Here is a 19,609-nt window from a genome sequence, read left to right on the forward strand (position 1 = left end):
CATTTGAACTACAGATGTTTGTATTGAGGACATTATGTTTGCTTAAGGTGGATGCTTCTCATTTTATGGAGGTAAACAGAAGATGAACTACAGAAAACTTCTGATTTTAAAACCTATTCAGTTTTTTTTATACTTGAAGCAAACAGCGTTCATACATACATACGTACATCAGTGGGTTTTTAGTGTTTGTTCAATTGAAAAATTACATAAGGTATACAAAGACATGAGTGTCACTGAAAAATTATTGCATGAACATATTTTTTGCAATAATAAATAAGTCATAATCAATCTATCTTTCAAGGCAGACTTTTGAAGTCACACACGCAGAAGCACAGAGGCAGTCTGTTTATCAGCCAGACATCTGTCTGTGGCCTCTGTAATAATTTGGAATAAAGATGTGGAAGGAAAATAGATCACTATGAAATTCACTTTGGTGATCAAATGAATGGTTGTGTTTATAGAATGTGGATGAGGCATAACTTTTTGTCTGAGCTTATATTTTATGTTGCCAATTAGACTTGCACAGGTATATGTAGGATGATATAAATAAACTACTCTTGGAGGTGGGGAAGTTGCAAGGTCAAGCATGAGTACATTTACTATTATCGGCCAAAAGGGTTTCTGCAGTATCTTCAAATATGCATGAGGCAAGTTTGCAGTAATAGCTGCTTTGCTCTGTAGTTTCATTCTTAATGACAAATTCTTCATGTGATGCATTGATTTTGCTCATACACAGGCACAGGTTTTGTTTTCTGACCATGTTTTTTTATTTTTATTTTTCAATATGACTGTTTATCAGTGTAAGATAGCATGTAGTAAGCTTGACAGTTTGATTTTCTTCTGCTTTTTCAAAGAATTAAGCACATATTGTAATACTGTGTATTATGTCTTCAGTGTAGTTTGTTTTGTGACAAGGAGAGTAATCCCAAAACGTATGTTTTTGTTCTCATACCAAAAATACTTTCTAGTTTCAAAATTGTAAAAGTACTGTTTCTCAAATATTTTTCATCAAATTCCATTTATTGATGTATATTTTTGTTTATAAGCTTTGAAAATCGCTGCTATGATATAATTTAGCTCATATTTGTTGTTAGAAAGGATATTAATTGAAAATGTAAAAAATATTAATTCTGTCATTTTTAATTGCGATATATCATGATTAATCACAATAATCGACGGACTTCTGTCAACAACTAATTTTCAAAATTATGATTATTTGCAGTTGGCTGAAAGAATAGATGATAAAACTCATTTTACTGTCATTGGGACGTTGTTTTTTCATCTCTGTGCAGTTAAGGTGAATTATGAGGATGGGATTTTTTTATTTGAAGCTTGATTACAAGTTCACAAGTGATGCGATTAATCGCAATTGTTCATTTTAAAAAGTTAATCATTGACATCACAGATAGATAGATAGATAGATAGATAGATAGATAGATAGATAGATAGATAGATAGATAGATAGATATACTTGGGTATTATTTTACAACTTACCTTATTGCCCCCCATGAGTCACAAATTGGACTCCCCCTTGGTTTTGGAGCGTTATAAGGTGTATTAGAGTGCTACCCAGCCCCCTACCTCCGCCCTCCATCTCTTTGTCCCTCCTCTACAGACGTCGGAGGAGCGCTTCCAATCCAGCCGCGCATCCTGCTCCAGAGCACCACCGGGATGTTCCGCCGCCGTTGCACCGACAACCTTCACTTCACTTTCATATTCATTTAACCCTTCACTCGGACCCACACCGGCCGCCCTGCTACACCCATGCTTTTCCCTCCTCCTGAGATGCGATACCGCTGCACATTTTCCCGGAGAATATCTTCATCTTCCGTCGCTCCTCGCTGATAGAGAGCATGCCCGACGCGGCGGCGTCAAGCGCCGCTGCCACGGCGGCCGCCAGTGGTGCGACCACCGCCGGCGACGGCCCCGAGAGCTCCCGCCACCGACACCGTGCGCCGCAGGGAGAGGCGGAGAGGCCGGAACCGGGCGCAGCTCCGGCTCCAGCCTCCTCCGGGGTACTGGGTGAGTGCGGACGCTCCGGTTTTGCGGCGGGAGAGCGGACAGGTGAACGTGATGTGGCCAGCCAGACGCGCGCGGCGCACCGTCACACACCTCGCGACACCGTTCTTTTGTCTTCACGAGGGCGTCCCAAATTTACCTCCACATCAAACCAGGAGCCTCCAAATAAGCCTCTGTCTTCCATTGTAGACTAATGTGGCTGTAGCTTTTCAGAGCTCCTGCTCCGGAGCCTCTCCTTTGTGTCCGTCATTGTGTCGCCTGTTTGCTCGGCCGCCGCCGTTATATTATTTTTCACCATATTCCTCTGGGCATAGTTCCTGTAGTTTTTTTTCCCTCCATTGTTTCCTTAAAGCCCAATAACAGACACTTCCTGTCACTTCCTAATCATCCCTCTTGGATCTGTTTCTCAGTGTTGACATATGTTTACGTGGTGTTTATAACTTTAAGCTCATCCAGGGATCGATTCAGTATTCTAAGACTGGCACCTTGTTTCCTCAGCAGCCGATCAGTTTCCATGCTATTGGATAGCCTACAGGGCAGGTGCATGTTTTGTCATTTTAATGAGGGTTAAGCCTTTCAGGCTGTTTGTCAGTAATTTGTCTCAGTGTGTGCATGTGTTGTGGTGTGCACCTCCATGGGTCTAACAATGTTATTGTTGTTTTGTGCTGTTCATAAAATAGCAGTGTTTATCTTTTTAGAAAACACAGAAAGAGCAGTCCTGCTTTCCGCTTACGCTCTGCTCTGTGACACTGACAGTGGATTTGAGCAGGCTATATCATAGTTTACAAGATTTGGAGTGATGCTATTTTTGGAACAGACCACAATATTAGCTTGGGCAGGGAGCCTCAGCTGCCGAGCGGGGATTGTTTTCCTGCATGAGGGGTGCAGCGACAGCCTCAGTGCTCCCTGCCAGTACTGCTGCAGAGTGATGCAGTGGAGCAGTGGGCTGTCAGCAGACAAGCGCTCCTTTCCACACTTGGTAAAGGTAACCCGAGCAGGCAGCTGCCGACTGGAAGAGCCGCTTGATGCCATCCTATTGAGGGGATGGCACCCAGCGTTGCCTCATGGAGATATTGACAGGGTTATGAGCATATTAGAGGGTCACGAAAGTGATGTTTCTTCAGTTTAATAGTATCTTTATGAGCTCAAAGCAACACCGGAGCAAATGGGAGGTCAGAATCGATGAAGATTGTGGTGGTCCACAAACATTTGCAAACAGTAGTTCACTGGTATAAAACCTTAAATAGTGATTTTGTTTGTAATCAGAATCTTAGGTTAGAAAATACTAGTAGCCAAAATACATCATGAAGTAACAAAAGCTGTCTGGTGCTGAACGCTGGCATTCAGTACGCAACAAGATTCATCTCTGTGTCTCTTACAGGATTGTTAGAATAACCAAATTTTAAACTTTGACACAATAATTGTACAAGTAAACTATATGTCTGTTGTTATTATTCTTCCTTGAAACAGCTTGAATTCCACATTTGTCTACTCATTCATGTTTGTTGTACTGTCGCTGGTTGCTGAGTGGTTAAAACATGCAAGAATACCTCTGAGAAATATCCTGGTGCTCACAAAAAATAGAAGATTAGATGTTTTTTAATATTGCATGCTTTGGGTTGACATCTGTTTTTAGATCTATTTTTCCTTATTACTTTGGTACTTTAAGCAGTATTGTAAATGTCTATATATGTATATATAAAAAAAGAACAACTTGCCTCATGTTAGACTTGTGATGTTAAAAAAAAGTCAAGTTTGAAACATTTGTCTTGTTATATTTTTTTGAGTAGATGGCTTTGTTTGATTATGGGTTTAGATATTTGAATTTTATTTAAGGAAGAAAAATAATTGTTACATCAACTACAGTCTGAGAATTTCATTTCGACCATCATTAGTACTTTAACCTGATGTTGTTTGATGAAGTTGACTGTCTTTAATTTAGCACTGTGCTGTAGGGTATTATGTTCCCAAAGTAAAAATAAAGTAAAAACTTATGTAATAGCCGATAGTAACCTGAAGAGCAGCGCAAACTTTTTTTTTTTTCTAAAGACCAACACAAACTTAAGCAACATGTTAGCTCCAGTCAAGTGTTCTGCATGACTACAGGTACAACAGATTCCAGCTGTTATTATTCCCCCAAACTATAACTAATAATCAGCACAACAATATATAACAGAACTGAGTCAAAACATGGCAGCTCTGTGTATGATTTTAATTTGCATTTTAATATGAACCGGTTAAGAGGAAACTGTTATGTCTAAATGAAAAAAGCATCGGGATCAGGGACCCAGGAGGCAATGGTAGTAGAAACAGTAAAATGTTCCTTATGTTATTATATTAAACTTTGCTGATAATCTCTCCAGCCCTGGTGAGCCACATTATGGAGGGTGATGATAATCAGCTGCCACCATACATTGCATATATTTACTGGATAGAAGCAAAACAAAACCTACCAATGAACAAAAACAAATGAAATAAGAAAATATAGCATCTTTGTGAGCTTTGCAATGCTCAGTGAGTCCATTCTCATTTCTTACATCAGCAACACATCCAATGTAGGTAATTACTGAGTACAGTGTCCTCCACAGACTGTTATTTCCAGTAGTTAATAGTTATTACACTGACTATAGAAATGATAATATGAATAAAACTGATGGAAAACCACATAAGTTGCACAATAAAAACACATCAAATATCAGAAGTGTAAGACATCTTCACAGCAGTGCTTTCTTGAAGTGTCCTGCTCCCACTCGTCTGTACATTTTGTTGCACTTGTCATTAGAGCGAGCGAGAGGTTCGGGGACTTCAGTGGGATTACCATGATATCACATAACCCCCTCACATGTGTCAGTGTCAGTCAGCTTGCACCACAGCAGGCCAGGGTGACTTCTCTGGGAAGAGTCTAGGAGGATTTTCCTCCATGGAGGCTTGGATGCTCAATTGTCTCCTTGCCTCCCTTCACCATATTTTTCCCTAATCCCTCCACAGTAGACCAGGATGACTTTGATCCTCTCAGCCATCTCCCTTTGTAGCTCACAAGCCTGTGTTTCATGGATTAATTAAGCACCCATCATTAGAAAATGCTATGTAAAAGTCTCACCAATTAGTTAGTCCTCCCTCTGAGGCCAGTGTTGATAAGATTCTGTGTTATGGAAATCAGGTCATGTAATTTGTGGTTGCCCAATCAGCCAGCACAGTGGTTTCAGATTTAGGGCATGCAGTGAAAATCTTTTTTTTTTTTTAATCTGAAATGTTAATAATGGTTGACAGCTAAATATTTTGTGTCTGTGGGTTTGCCCTGTTCCTTTTTTTTAATCTTTCACTTTAATTTACAAATCATGGAATTATATCAGGGATATGTTGGAAGCTTATCAATAATTTATATAAATTATATCTGGTAGTATAAAAGAAGAAATCACATTTTTACCTTAATAGTCCGTCTAAAATTATTATGCACGTCTCTTTTTTCACCCCTGCTCTACTCAGGCAGGGAGGAGATGTGAGAAGCCCATTTTCACCGAGATACATTTATTTGAATTCATACTTGATGCATGGCATTAATAAATGCACACTGCACTCTGCAAAATGTATAAGGAAAACGTATTAAGCTGGGATCCACTTTTATCTGTAGACTGTTGGCCAGAGCGCTGCTCTCATGGCATTTCTTCTTCTCTCTGCCTCTTAAGCAAGTGGAATACCTCAGTTTTGCCTCCGACAGATTTAGTCAGTTTCCGTGTCACACAGGTTGCTGTAAATACTGCAGCGTCAGGGTCCGCGTTGAGAGGAATACAGCATCACGCTGAACTTCCTGAACGAAGGACTGTTCTATCACAGCAGTACCCGGCAGACTGAGGCGCTCCTCTTGTGCCCTCCCACAGCTCCATAAATGAAGGGGCTGATGAATGTAATGCAGTATGATGAAATGACATCAGTGTGTTGTGCCTAATGACTCTGAACTTAATGCCTCAATCTGCATTTGCCTCTTTGCATATCTCGCTGTTATTCATTGTACGCTCCACAGAGAACATTTCCTGTTCTCCCTCTCTGCTCCTTCTCTGGAGTAAGTGCTGAGCTGTACATCAGCTGCATTAGCAATCAAGGAAAATCTTTTCTGTGGGGGTGACCTTGCAGCTCTTGATCTTGTAGCTTTATCTGCCTTACCTGATGGGTCAGACACACAGCGAAAACATCACTCTGACGGTCCAACTTTTGATGGGGCAAGACAATCCATGCTACAATTAAGATCAGCAGGATAACAATAAGCTTAAATGGCCAGCTCTTCACTGTGACTGCTCTTTATATTGTTAGCAGCTTGTCTTTAATGTGAGATCATTAGAGGGGAAGTTGGCATTGGTCAGATGATGGTAAACAGCGCTCCAGTACAGTAACATTTTCTAGTGCTGCAATCATTTTTTAGTGATTTTCTGTTGTTATAGATGGGGTGGCCAGTGACTGTTATCTCTTTGTGTTGATGTTAGCAGGTCAAATGAAATAAACTTTTGCTAGAGATTCATCAGTTATGTCTTTAATAGTGCATAACGGTGTCTTGTAAGCCAATTATCAAACAATGCAAGAAGGTTATTATCTAGTAAAAGACGGAAAGAAAGTTTGTCTGAAACAGAATCAATGTAAAGGAAACACAAGTACATTTCTGAATAAATTTACTCAGAAAAAAATCCCAAAGTTTTCAGCAGTACTCCAGCTGACACCTCCACAATGCAAAGAAAACTCAGGTACGGTCACACCAGCCTTCTTTCCTCTATGAAGGAGAAGTAGGATCATATTCATAGTCTTGTTATTTCATACATAAAGCTACTGCATTATTGAACAAACAGGCAATTACTAACATTGACTCAGGAATTACCGAGCAGTTCTCCATGACTCCTAAAATTTCATGGTTTGGACAAACTGGAAAAAAAAAACAACAACCGTTGCATACTCCACACCTTGATCGAGGAATTATTTGCATTGATTATGAGCTAGAACAGTTGATGCAAGAGTGTCGCTGATAAATGCTTTTGGAGAATACTGCTACTTTAAATATAAATGTCATGTGTTTTATTATCTGTATAGTTTTTATTTGTCTGAATGTTTTACTTGGTTTTTTCTTTAAGAAATGCTGAGCTTACCGCTAACTTGGGCACATCTTCCTTGCAAAAAGCATTGATCTCAAGTAATTGTCTGAAAAATTAAGGTAGGAAAAAAGACATTTCAGTGGTAAGCAAATGTCCATCAAGTAGTACGATGGACAGTCCAGCCAGTTTGTGAGTGTCAGCTTGCAGCCCTTTGTCCAGTGTGGTTGGCTCTCTGCTTGCTGCTTTTCAGCTTCTTTCAGTCAAACGACAGACAGAAGTAGGTGCAGGCAAACCTGAGATTTTGGTGTCTGAACTGTGGTGTAGCCGCATCGCTCATGTCGCTGTGCGGTATTCAAATGTATACCGACAGAACGGACCACACACTCATCCACTAGTTATCTGACATTAAACAAATATGTGGACCGTGGCTGCTGTGAACACTTGGCTTGACACGTTTGTATTTTCACTCTCAGTTACAGTCGCAGTGGGCTGTTGACTCGCTTTTCAGTGCCGTGACATTCATGTTACCCTCCCGTGAAATAAATTTCCCCACACAGCAAGGTTTTCCGCATTACGTTTGTTAACAGGAGAGCACTTGTGTTTGGCAGAATATTCTGAGTGTGTCATGGAGCTGGCAGTTATTGACATGCTGCCTTGTTGTTTTTACATTGTAGATAGTGTCTTTCATACAAAGCTGATTAATTTTTCCTTTGTGCAAATTTTTTTTGGCCCATTTAAGTGACAAATGGTTTGAGAAAAAAATGTTTATGAATGACTTTCACAACCGAACAAAGGTAAGATTTGCACATTCTGCTGATGTTACTGTATATCCGTAAATCGTTGGATCAGCATGACCACACCTTCAAACCTGCAACTCGGTGCGCTGGTTTGTTTTTCTACGTGCAGGGATTGGCTGAGTACACACATGGGCCATTTTAATCGAGATGGTTGTCAAACAGTGGACCTCTGACATCCCTGTGTGACTATACAGCTGCAGACACCTACATTCACAGCCATTAGATGCAGGCATGTTTTAGGAACTCATTTTCCCCGAGTTGTGATAAACCATCTGTCTTGCCAGTGGTGATTCACTTGACCTAGATTTGGGAGTTTTTAATGGCTTAATCATATTACCCGTAATGCCTCTTCCCTTCTAGCCAACCAACTTCTAAATCCCCATTCACGCCCTGTGGAAGTTTACACTTTCCCATTTATAGCCATGAAGATTATCAAACCGTTTGCAGGAGATGATGATAATGCACACTCCACAGCTTAATGCATCTGAAGCACGGGGTAAAGTGCTGCTGGTGTTGCCCATCTCCTGCCTTGTGTGTAAGCCCTGGCATGTCGCGCAGACCTTATCTTGAATTTAAGCTCAATTCTCAGTGATCAAAGCGCCACCAGTTACCAGCTTTCCCCGGTGTGTATTTATACTGCATTCCTGAAAGGAAAAAGTAGGATTGAAGTGGATTTGGCCACTGTGTCCTTTATACTGTGTGACTGCGCTGGATTTGATTTCTTTTTTTTTGTTGCTAAGCAAAGGCAGGAGAAATACAATGACCATGGTGAGGAATGCTGTTTTTATCCCTGGTTGGAGGGAATTGCTCCACATTAGCCATTCTGCATTCTCCCAAAAAAGGCTAAAGGGTTGTGAAAGTGTAACATATGGCACATGAGGGAGCAAAGCTTTCTCCACTGCATCTCATAACTGGAAACATTATCCACGGCATGGATAGTACAGACACGGTGGATGAGATGAGAAATAGGGGAATTTTAAAGCATGATTTCCCTGTAATGTAAGTCCCTGCGCTGTCTGTTATTCTTTTTCTCCCGTAACATCTCCCCGTGACTCACTTTGTTTAGGCTCCACTTGTTCTGTTTGATAGGTGGAGAAGTGTCTTCAATCCTCACTGTAGTGATACATCACTAAAAGACTGAATGTCACAATTAAATCTTACTATGCACTTGAGTCATTTCTATTCTGCTTTCATCATATAGACAATTCTCATCCTGATTGTCTGGAAGGGCCTTATGTTTTATTCTGGTTTGGTAAATGTGTGTCTCAGACTGGGGGCTTGCTCAGTGCACACAAGGAAAAGAGTAAGGGTTCATCAACTTCTGCTTCTTATCACAACCAGTAGACAGTAACTTGTGACTTGTGCGCTTCTCTGAAATGAAAAAAAACAAACAAAAAACCACTTGGTGCTCGTTGCCGTTCTAGAATAACACATTTAAAAGAATCACTTCAAGTCCAGATGCGTAGAATCAGAGAAAGGGAAAAAAGTGCATCCTCCAATTTCTCAGAATTATGGAAACAGTAAAGGGCCAACAATTATTTGTGTAGATTTAAACAAAGCTGGTTTCCACTATCTGTGTCAAAATGACCCTCCTGAGGGATTCAAAAGGTTAGAGAGTACAATTATCAATATGTTCAATGATTCCGTTTCGAATCCTCTCATTTTTGTTTGCAGCTTTTGTTGCTGGTATACAGAGCTCAGCAAGACATTAGACCTGACCTTCAGGAAAATTTCAATGTAGTGAAAATCCGTCCACAGCTGAACAGGAACAGTCTGTTCCAGTTCATGTGTTTTGAACTTGGACAATGTTGCCTGATGAAAGGTTACAACAGCAGGCTACAAGCATTTATTGAGCTTCATTCTTCTCCTTTTTTTCAGCCTTTATCCATCTTTTCTTCTCTTTCTATCTTCCTTATGTATCTGCAGTCGATCCCCACATCACATATGCATGTCCTGCATATGACCTGTGCTCAGTGTGTGTATGTGAGCTGAAAATACCTGCTTTCTTCACTGCCTCATTGTTTTGATATGACGGGAAAACAGTGAATTGGTATTCTCAGTTATCAATACATTTTCACATTGTATTCTCAAAATTTGTATTTTCTTTGGTTGAGGGTCAGGGGACCCGACCTGATATTTGGCCAAGGGCAGGGTGACCTTGAACACATCATGGTAAATGGTAAATGGACTACACTTATATAGCGCTTTTCCTCTGCATTAGCAGACCCCAAAGCGCTTTACACTGCATTATCTCATCTACCCATTCACACTGACATTCACACACCAGTGGTACAAACACATGGCTATAACGGGGATGATTTATAGTTGCCAACATATGCATGTCTTTGGATTGAGGGAGAAAAACTTTAGGAACAGTAAAGAACTTGCAAGCTCAACACAGAAGTCCCTGGTCAAAGTCAGTGGTCTTCTTGCTGTGAGGTGAATTTAGTAACCACTACACCAATCATGGTTTGTTTCTATTAAAAAAAAACAAAACAAAACAAAACAAAACAAAAAAAACACAGTTCATCTGTAGCTTGTGCACCATTTTTGTGTGTATTGTTCCTATTTGAATCATATTTTGCTGCATGTGTGATGGTATAATGACTGTCCTGGGAGCGCTGTGCACTGTGGAGCTGGATCAGGACGAACTGCTGAACAGATCCTCCTCGTGCTGCTTCTTAAAAGCCACAGGAAATCAAAGCAGACAAAGTCATTAATGATATCTTCCTCAGCTTGTCATTGAGTGGGAGAGGATATGGGAGGAAGGGTGGAGTAATGTACAATAATCACTGGTTCCTCTGGGGTATTGATCTGACTCGAAGCCTTCTTCCCATCTTACCAGGAATAGAGTATCATACATACATACAGAAGAATTCATGAGAGCCACAGACTGACTGACTCACTGCTGCATCTATCTTTTGTCTCTACCTTTAGTTATCTATTCACCTCTTCAGATACTCTGCTACCCAACATGATTTGCCTCACATTTACTGAACTGAACCACACATGACAGTCAGGTACTGGTGTGGGTGTCTATCAAGTAGGATCACATTGATAAACGACCTTCTGCGTCACTCTGACTCAAACTGAATCCCCTCAACTGAAACCATATCAACTTGATTTCCTGCAGTAAATCAATTATTCTTCTCTAAATATTTCTAAACACAATGTCTCCATACAAAATGATTGGTCTCTGTGGATTATTGCTAGATTTTGGGGTTTGTTCAGTCAGTCAGAGGTACAGTAACAACTGGAGAGCTACTGGAGAGTACTTTTGGTTATTGTATTAAAAACATTCAAAAAAGGGTGATAAAATTGTCACTCACACAGCTCAACTTGTTAACCACAGCTCTGCAGTGGCCTTTAATCTGCATCAGATATCACAGTAATGACTGCTTGCTTGCATGCATTCTCATTGCTGCCCAGTGTAATCCACGTCTCTTTGTTCAGTGGGTTCATCACAAATACCCTTCCTCCACTTTGGCAGTTGCCCACTGCTCAACAATGAAGTCTCTTTGCTGCACAAAGGCTGCTATTCACTGGAGTATATTCATCATTACTACTCACTTATTCATAATTCGTAATCCCTCCCCATGACGGTGCTCAGTTCAGCTCGCCTAATATCCAGTCGGGTTGTCTGAAGGAGACTAAGCGCTAGCTGAGTGTTAAAGGAATTCATCACTGGGTTGGTGTGTATGTACGTGTGTGTGCGTGCGTGCGTGTGTGTGTGTGTGTGTGTGTGTGTGTGTGTGTGTGTGTGTGTGTGTGTGTGTGTCTGCGCGTGCGTGTGTGCGTTCTTGTATTTCTATCCTTGTCGGGGCCAAATGTCCCCACAAGGATAGCAAAACGTGGAACGACGTGCCTTGTGGGGACCTTTTTCCGGTCCTAAGTAGGAGAAACAGTGTTTTCTTGACCATGTTGTTGTTACTGAAAAAAGTAAAAGTGCAAAAACATTTCTTTAGGGTTAGGCTTTGTTGTGGTGTGGGTTAGGGTTAGGGTAAGGGTCAGGGTTAGGGGCTAGACATGAATGGGAGTCAATGGACGGTCCCCACAAGGATAGAAATACAAGACTGTGCGTGCGTGCGTGTGTGTGTGACAGCGAGAGATTTTACTCACTGCTGCTTTGCTCTGTCAGTGAGGTGGCTCCCTTAATTTAACCAGCTAACCTAGAATGAACCATCGATTAGCCTACTTGGCAGAAAAAAAGGAGACAAATAGTGAAAGAGGCAGATTCAGTGAGGACAAGTGAACAGACAATCAGTGATGTGTAGGAAAGAAAGAAGATGGGATGGAGAAAGGTGATACTCTGGCAGTTCTGCTGTGTGAGCATTGTGGCTCTCGCCTGGTCCCCCTCTTGGCTCTCAGCCACCGATGGCTCCAGTGTCACATGTAATCATTGCTATTTTGAAGCCAAAGATGAATTGCTATTCTCCTCTCTATGACTGTTAATGAGCAAATCACAGCTCTGACATCTACAAGCATTCACATCTTTATCTCATATCATACAAAGGTGGAACAGACAACTCCCGTCTTACCTCCGTAGTAGAGAAATGATCGTCACATACGGGCTGTTTTATCCCTCGACAGGACAGGGTGATCATGTTTTGAAGCTATGTTTTGTTATCTTAATACTTTTCTGTCTAAATTGAAATATAAGCAACCTTAATTCAAATCAATCTTTATTTGTATGACACCTTATATAACGTTTAAAAAGCAAGCATTTAAAAACATTACATACACTGAAGACCATGGAAAACGCCACTGTGACGTCCACACTGGGATGAGTCGCAGGTCAAGACTATCGAGAGTGCCAGCAAAATGGCTGCAATATATAGAACACAATAGAATGCAAATACTTTATTAATCCTCAGAGGAAACACTTGTTTGTTAAGATCCACATGGAAATGAAAATGCTGTTTACCCACTTAATTATTTAAACCTGGTTTAAAAAACGTATGCGTTTGCAAACTGCTGGTGTTTTGACTGCTGCCAAATATGAATACTTCAGCAAGCTTCTGCATATCCTCAATTCAAAGTTGAAGGAGTTTTTGATGATCTCTTTTTACTTGTAAAAAATACGAATTCATACTAAACAGAATGCTTTATTCCTATTGAGCCATGTTAGCCTCTTCTCGCTATTAGAGCATGCTTATGTAAACCTCTGTTCCTGCTGCTCACATACACTGCGGCATGTAAACTTGGACTTACAGTGCTGTTAGCGTGGTAAGAGACTGTCCTGTCTTGATTAATATCCTTCTTTGCCAACCATTAATCCATCAATCTTCAGTACCGGCTGCACACAGACTAGTGAGTTGGCGCCTTCATCCGTCAATCATCTACACTGCTACATGCAGTTCAGGGTGGCAGCTAACAATTTGCTAAGGTAGGGTACGCCCTGGATTCAGATTCACAACTTGACCCAACACACGTTTTTGGATTGATTAAGGAAGCTTCACTGGTTGGTGGATATTAAGAATTTTGCAGGACACATAGTGTGCTTGTACTTTGCTACTGGAACAAGTCGCTGTGTTTATTTGTATCACTGTTGAGCTTTGCCCTCCTCTTCTTTCCTTCTGTCTGGTGTGAAAGTTTCATCCATAGGAGCTCAATGTGCAGTTTATGATGATGACAAATACCTCTTGAGATGGGCTGACAGAGAGAGAAGACAGGAGAGCTGAGAGATAAGACTAAAAGCATGGAGAGAAGGAGAGACTGATAGATTCTGCCCACAGGGTCCAAAGCGAGTGGATTTGGATGAGAGAAAGATGTAGGAATGGCAGTAGGGAAGAAGAGAGAGCAGGACTCCAAGAAGGCTATGGTGTATCATAGTGGAGGAGACTGAGGTAAAAGAAAGAGGAGAGACACAAGACGAGAGCTCTGTTACAATGGGAGGAAGATCCTTTATATCCAATAAAATACATCTGTGTGTATCGCTGCCCGTGAAGCGAAGGATGCAGTGTGGAGTTGGTAGTGTCTGTTGATCTGTGAGCAGACTTGGATCCCTGGTTTGAAAGGCTACAGTGAGGTACAGCAACAATAAAACAAAACAGCATTCGGAACCTGGAGGAAGAGGAGGAAGGCTGAGAACGATAAGAAGAGTTGGTTTGCATTTATTTCCTCGAGATGCGCAGACGGCTGCTGCAGAATCCAGTTAAATTCACAGGAAGAAAGCACTCTCTGAAAGTAAAGTGCATCACTATACCTTTAGGGGTTCAGTGTCCTGAAATGTTCTGGATGGTAATCTTGCTGCACCCCTGTTTTTGGGTGCTTATTTGTTCCCTTGACTGACTTTTCCAGTGTATATATTTTTTTCTGTTTTATAGGACCTACATGTGCTTAAAACTAAGGAACTTGTGATCTCAACCGTTTCTGTATGTTTATTTTTGTTGTTGTTGGTAGGGTTGATGAGATGCCCTGAAATCTGGCCAAAACAAGTTGAGGTATTTGTCATTTCTGTGCCTCCATATGGGCTGGCTGTAAGGTACACTTCTCCGTGTCATGAATAGGAATCCGACTCAACAGCGCTCATGACCTCTAAAAGATCAAATTAAATAATTAAAACTAATGGTCTGATGTCCCAAGCGAAGCTGGTCATCATTATCCTGGTAAAGTCAGATTTTATTGCAGTGCTGTTGTATTGGATCATATCAAATTGTACAAGAGTCCTTAATAAAGTGTCTGGTGGGAGTATGTGAGCTTTCTTCTGCTTGGGAGTATAAATGTATATCTTGTTACGTTGTGGTTTAATAATTAAACCTTGCATGGAAATAATCATAACCTATATTTATGCTGCTCTTAAAATAAGTTGATTTACACAGCACAATAACATTTTCTATTAGATACAACTCAAGGATACAGCTTTTGTGGCAAAACTCTTAGAAAAATTTTTTTATGACTTATTTTGAAACTTTTTTTTTCTTCAGAAAATCTGAAATAGGTTTATATGTATTCAGTACATTGAGTCTCGGCACATGTACGGTAGTCACGGCCTCATATCTGTTGCGATATGAGCCCCAAATAATGAAAATCTATTCCTGGTGTTGCTGCCTCAATGTTAAACTGCTGTAAGGCTGCAACGCTTTAGATATATTTTCAAATCCGTTGATTTTATGTGTTTTGCATCATCTGGAAGTGAGGTGGTATTAATCACTTTGAGGACGGGATTGATTTTGTCAGACTGGTGATAAAATTCTTCAGCTTAGGCAGGGATATATAGACCAGAAAGGGCGAATTTCTCCAATACCTCCAGCAAATCACAAACTGCACTGCAAAGCCCATGCCTTAGAATGTATTATCTCCTTTTTGTAAATTTTCAGATGTTTTCAATTGAATAATGGTCACTGATGTTATGGTCTCATTTGGCCTTTTAATACAATTTCGCATGAACTAATATTTTTTATGTTTGTCAAGGAAAGCCTGGGCAGCAGTGTAGCAGTCCTGTCAGATTCACAAGTAACATCTCTCTTTAGAAAAATTAGACATGGAAAATATGCATAAAGAACAACATCTTGGTAGGATTGCAAATGAAATAACAAAAATATAAATCTCTTAAGGCAGTGCATACAAAATACTGATCACGGTTTTACTTTAGTTTACCTCAACAAATAGTGATTTTGTTATAGATTGAATGAATTTAATGGTAAGTAAAAAAAGATGGAGATCTGGGTAATTTTGGAAGATGAATCATTAATGATAATGAAATATATCTGAATTCCTGAAGTTTACTATACTGTAAGATTATTTCATGATAACGGCATGTTAGTCTGTATCTGTAACCAGCTTCTGAGATCAGAAATTAAATTCTGAATAATCTGTTTTGTCCTTGCTTGAAAACCGGGCCCAAAATCTCAGAAATAAAATCGAAATAATCTTCCCATTCAGTAAAATGTTAAGATTTGCCCCAAAGCAGCTTCACTCAAGTATGCAGAACAGCCAGTTATCAAACCAACTCACACAGTTGCTGAAGACTGAACTGAATGCATCATCAAGTCTCCCTTTAAGTGCTGGTGACCTTCAGTTTTGTGCCCTGTCTGAGTTTCATAACTGACTTACATCCTATTAATCTGGTACCTTATATCTCCGACTCACACACACGTGCAAACACAAACATCCCACAGAAATGCTTCAGAGAGCGACTCAGATCACAGAAAGACACCCTACTCGCTCTGCCTGCCTGGCTGCTCTCTGATAAGCGTTAGCCCAGGAACAGACATCTCAGTATGAGGAAGCTGTGAGTAATACAGGCTCTATCTGTATCACTGTTGGTCCTGGGCCAAACTGCTCCACAGCAACCTGGTTTCTCTTGCAGGACCAAATAGGCATTGAAACTCAGAAATGATCTTTTTTCTTTCCCGAAATACCCATTATTTAGGAACATTTCTCTATGTAGATACAAACCTATAGTAAGTTTTTGCCTTGGATTTTTCTTCTTTTTCTCCACATTCTTTTTATTGATGAAAAAAAGGCTAATTCCACGATTCATCATAGCCTAATCTCACTAGGCAGGACACAGTCTCAACTTCAGGGATGGTGGAGAAGGGATTAAAAGGATGTGCGTCCCAGACAGAACCGGGCTGCTCACCATAATACCAGCTGACAAGGGAGAAATCCTGTGGAATACAAGCTGAAAAAATTTGCAACAGTTGTCTTCTCTGTTTGTACAGCAACCCGGCCTGGGACCAGGGGAGAGTGCTGGACTACTCAAAATTATTTGTCCTATCTAGTCCAACAGAATCCGCTCTGTACTTTAGTCTACAGTTCTGTGGTAAAGTCTGACTAACTCGTGGAGACTTCCTATCCCAAATAAAGGGAGTGATGACTTTATCTGGTGAATCAAAAAATTGTTTTGGCATAAAAAACGGATTGAGTGAAATAAATAAATTATAATAACATAGAAATAAAGATAAATCAATATAATAAAGACATTTTGGCATTGTAATTATTTTGAAAACATTGATTTTTCCAATTAATGAGATATTCAGTGAGAAACTGCCCCAATTTTAAATATCATATTTAATCTTTAGGAAGAAGGGAGAGACATTAGCTGATGCAAGCTGATACATTGAGTGAGATATGCTTAAAATTTAATTTGTTACCTGAAAAAGAACGAGAGGTCTCCAAAATACTTTTAACAACAGGGATGGGAACCATGGGATCAGTAACATACAGTAACAAATCATCAGCATATTACATCACTTCATATTCTGCTGAATGTCATTCTGGGCAATACTCCTAATTAATGGGGATGAACTCAGAGCAGTTGACAGTCTCAATAGCAAAGGCAATAGAGAACAGCCATGGCGACAATCATGTTCAAGACCCAAATATTCATAATGAATACCTTTTGTATGGACACTGGCTTATATATTCAGCAACACATCCAAATTTATTCAATACTGCAAACAGGTAATCCCACTCAGCCCTACCAAATGCCTTTTTCGCATCTAAGGCTGTTTTCACATATATTTGGGTCGAGCAAAAGACAGCAGCACCAGGAAAAAAGATACATTTTTTCAATTTTCAGCTAATACGGTCCCTTTTCACATATGCTTTTCATGACCGTGCAGAGCAGCCGCTCTAAACAAGGGAAGCGTGGGGTATCCATGACAACCAGGCGGAAGTTGGCGTAAAACCAAAACAGCAGCCTTGCTGCAGCTTGCCACCCATTGAGCATGGCAGTCACGCATTTCGGTCTCTGGTCACGCACTCACGCCACACATTGCATTTTTCACGCTGAAAAAAAAAGTACCGGTAAATTTGTCTGTTGCACCGCTGCTATGGAACCGCAAGAATCAAATATGTGTGCAATCCTGTCACTTACCCGTCAATAATAAAAGGAAAGGGGCGGGCTACAATCACGCAACATCCGGTGGAAAAAAAGCATCGTTATCAGTCTGCTAGAGAATGAGCGGCAGAGACTTTCTTCTTTCTGCCATTTTGACATGTGATCACTTTTTTGAGCTGATTACGGGTGCCTGTGTAGTTCATAAAGGCACAATATCTAGACTTTGGGTTGAGCTAAAGCCGCTGCGCTTTCACACATCTGCCGCGCCACATCCCGACCCAAGCTGCTCCGAGACTACCCCTTTCAGCCGCTCTCAGAGCGGGTGAGTTAGAGTGACAACTAGAGCGAGTGGCGCTTCCACAGCAACCCAGTCGCGCCGTGCTCCGTCCAAAAACTCTGTTAGGTCGAGCTAAAGTGTGTAGGTGTGAAAACACCCTAAGAAGCTAATAATTTCATGAGTTTCAGCTGCATATTGTGAATAAATTATATTAAGTGTGATAATTAAAACACAATTTAGATCTCCTACAAAAATCATCAAGTGCATATATTGGGGAGATCGGAAAGTAACTTATTAGCAAAACCTACATTATAAACGTTAGGTCCATAGATGTTTACTAACAAAATATTTCTTTTTTTTTTGCTTCAGGATTCCAGCAACTATGAGATATCTGCCATTCACATCAACAATAACTTCAGTAGATAAAAACAGGGCTGTGCTAATACAGCAGCATCCGAGGCTTTTTAGTTGAAATTGTAATGAAAGACTTGATTTGCCAAGGGGCAAAGCAACCTATGATGAACTTTGACTTGAAGGTGAATCTCTTGTAAGAATACTATATCAAAGTTTAAAAGTGCATAACAGCATCAGATTGCTTTTTGGCCTCTGATGTGTCAAGCAATGAGTAGCTGCTACATTCTTATTGTTGTTACCATTTGATTAACAAAAAACACCAAAGGAAGCAACGATTCATAAACATCCAAAGCAGAAACCCCCTACATTTTTTGGTTGAGCCTCATGGGGTATTCACCTGAATGAAATGGTTTTCCAACAGTCTTGAAGGAGTTCTTCTGAGCACTCATTAGCTCGTTTATCTTCACACCGTGGCCCATCACATCCCAAACCATCTCAGTTAGGTTTAGGTCAGGTGACTGTAGAGACCAGGTCGTCTGGCGCAGCACTCCAACACTCACCCTCTTGGTTAATTAGAATTTACACAGCCTGGAGGTGTATTTGAGATCACTGTCCTGGTGAAAAATCATCTGGGAAGATGGAGATGGTAAGATGCACCACTTGAATCTGTTGATGCTCTCGTGCGACCTAGGATATAACTTCAGTCACTGTGATTATGGAATCTGCATACAATGACTCATGGGTGCTCAGCAGGCTTGGGCGCTGGCTGAAGGGTTCAATGCAAACATCCCAGAAGTGGCTCCTTATCCAAAACCAAATGCTTCTGTTCGCAGGGTGGCCCCAACAGGAGTGCCGTTGAAATTAGCCCTCCCCGTGACTGCTAGGTGTTGGGGGAAAATGGTTCAGCAGAAAAAATGTCCCAATCAAACTTAAATGCAAACTTTTGTTTGACTTTTGCTCACATTCATTGTTAAATTGAACAGACACATAAAAATCCAACTATACAATTCAATCAATCCATTTTGCACAGTGAAAATTTCCCTGAGTGAAAATATAAATATACTCAAAACAGCATAAAATAAAAAGTGGAATGGGCTCTTAACACCAGCTGACAAGTTGATCGATTCATGTCCACAGCAAAGTAAAATAGCTTTGATTAATTTATTTTTTTAATTGGTGTGCTGTTATTAAATAAAAAAAGTGCTTTGACTCTAAAAACTGTTGAAATAAACGGGTCTACAGGACACTTCTGTTTATTACTCTAATAACTTTTGCCAGAATCTGTTTATTGTTATAGTTC

The sequence above is a fragment of the Salarias fasciatus genome, chromosome 23 (assembly GCF_902148845.1).
Source record: "Salarias fasciatus chromosome 23, fSalaFa1.1, whole genome shotgun sequence".
NCBI lineage: Eukaryota > Metazoa > Chordata > Actinopteri > Blenniiformes > Blenniidae > Salarias > Salarias fasciatus.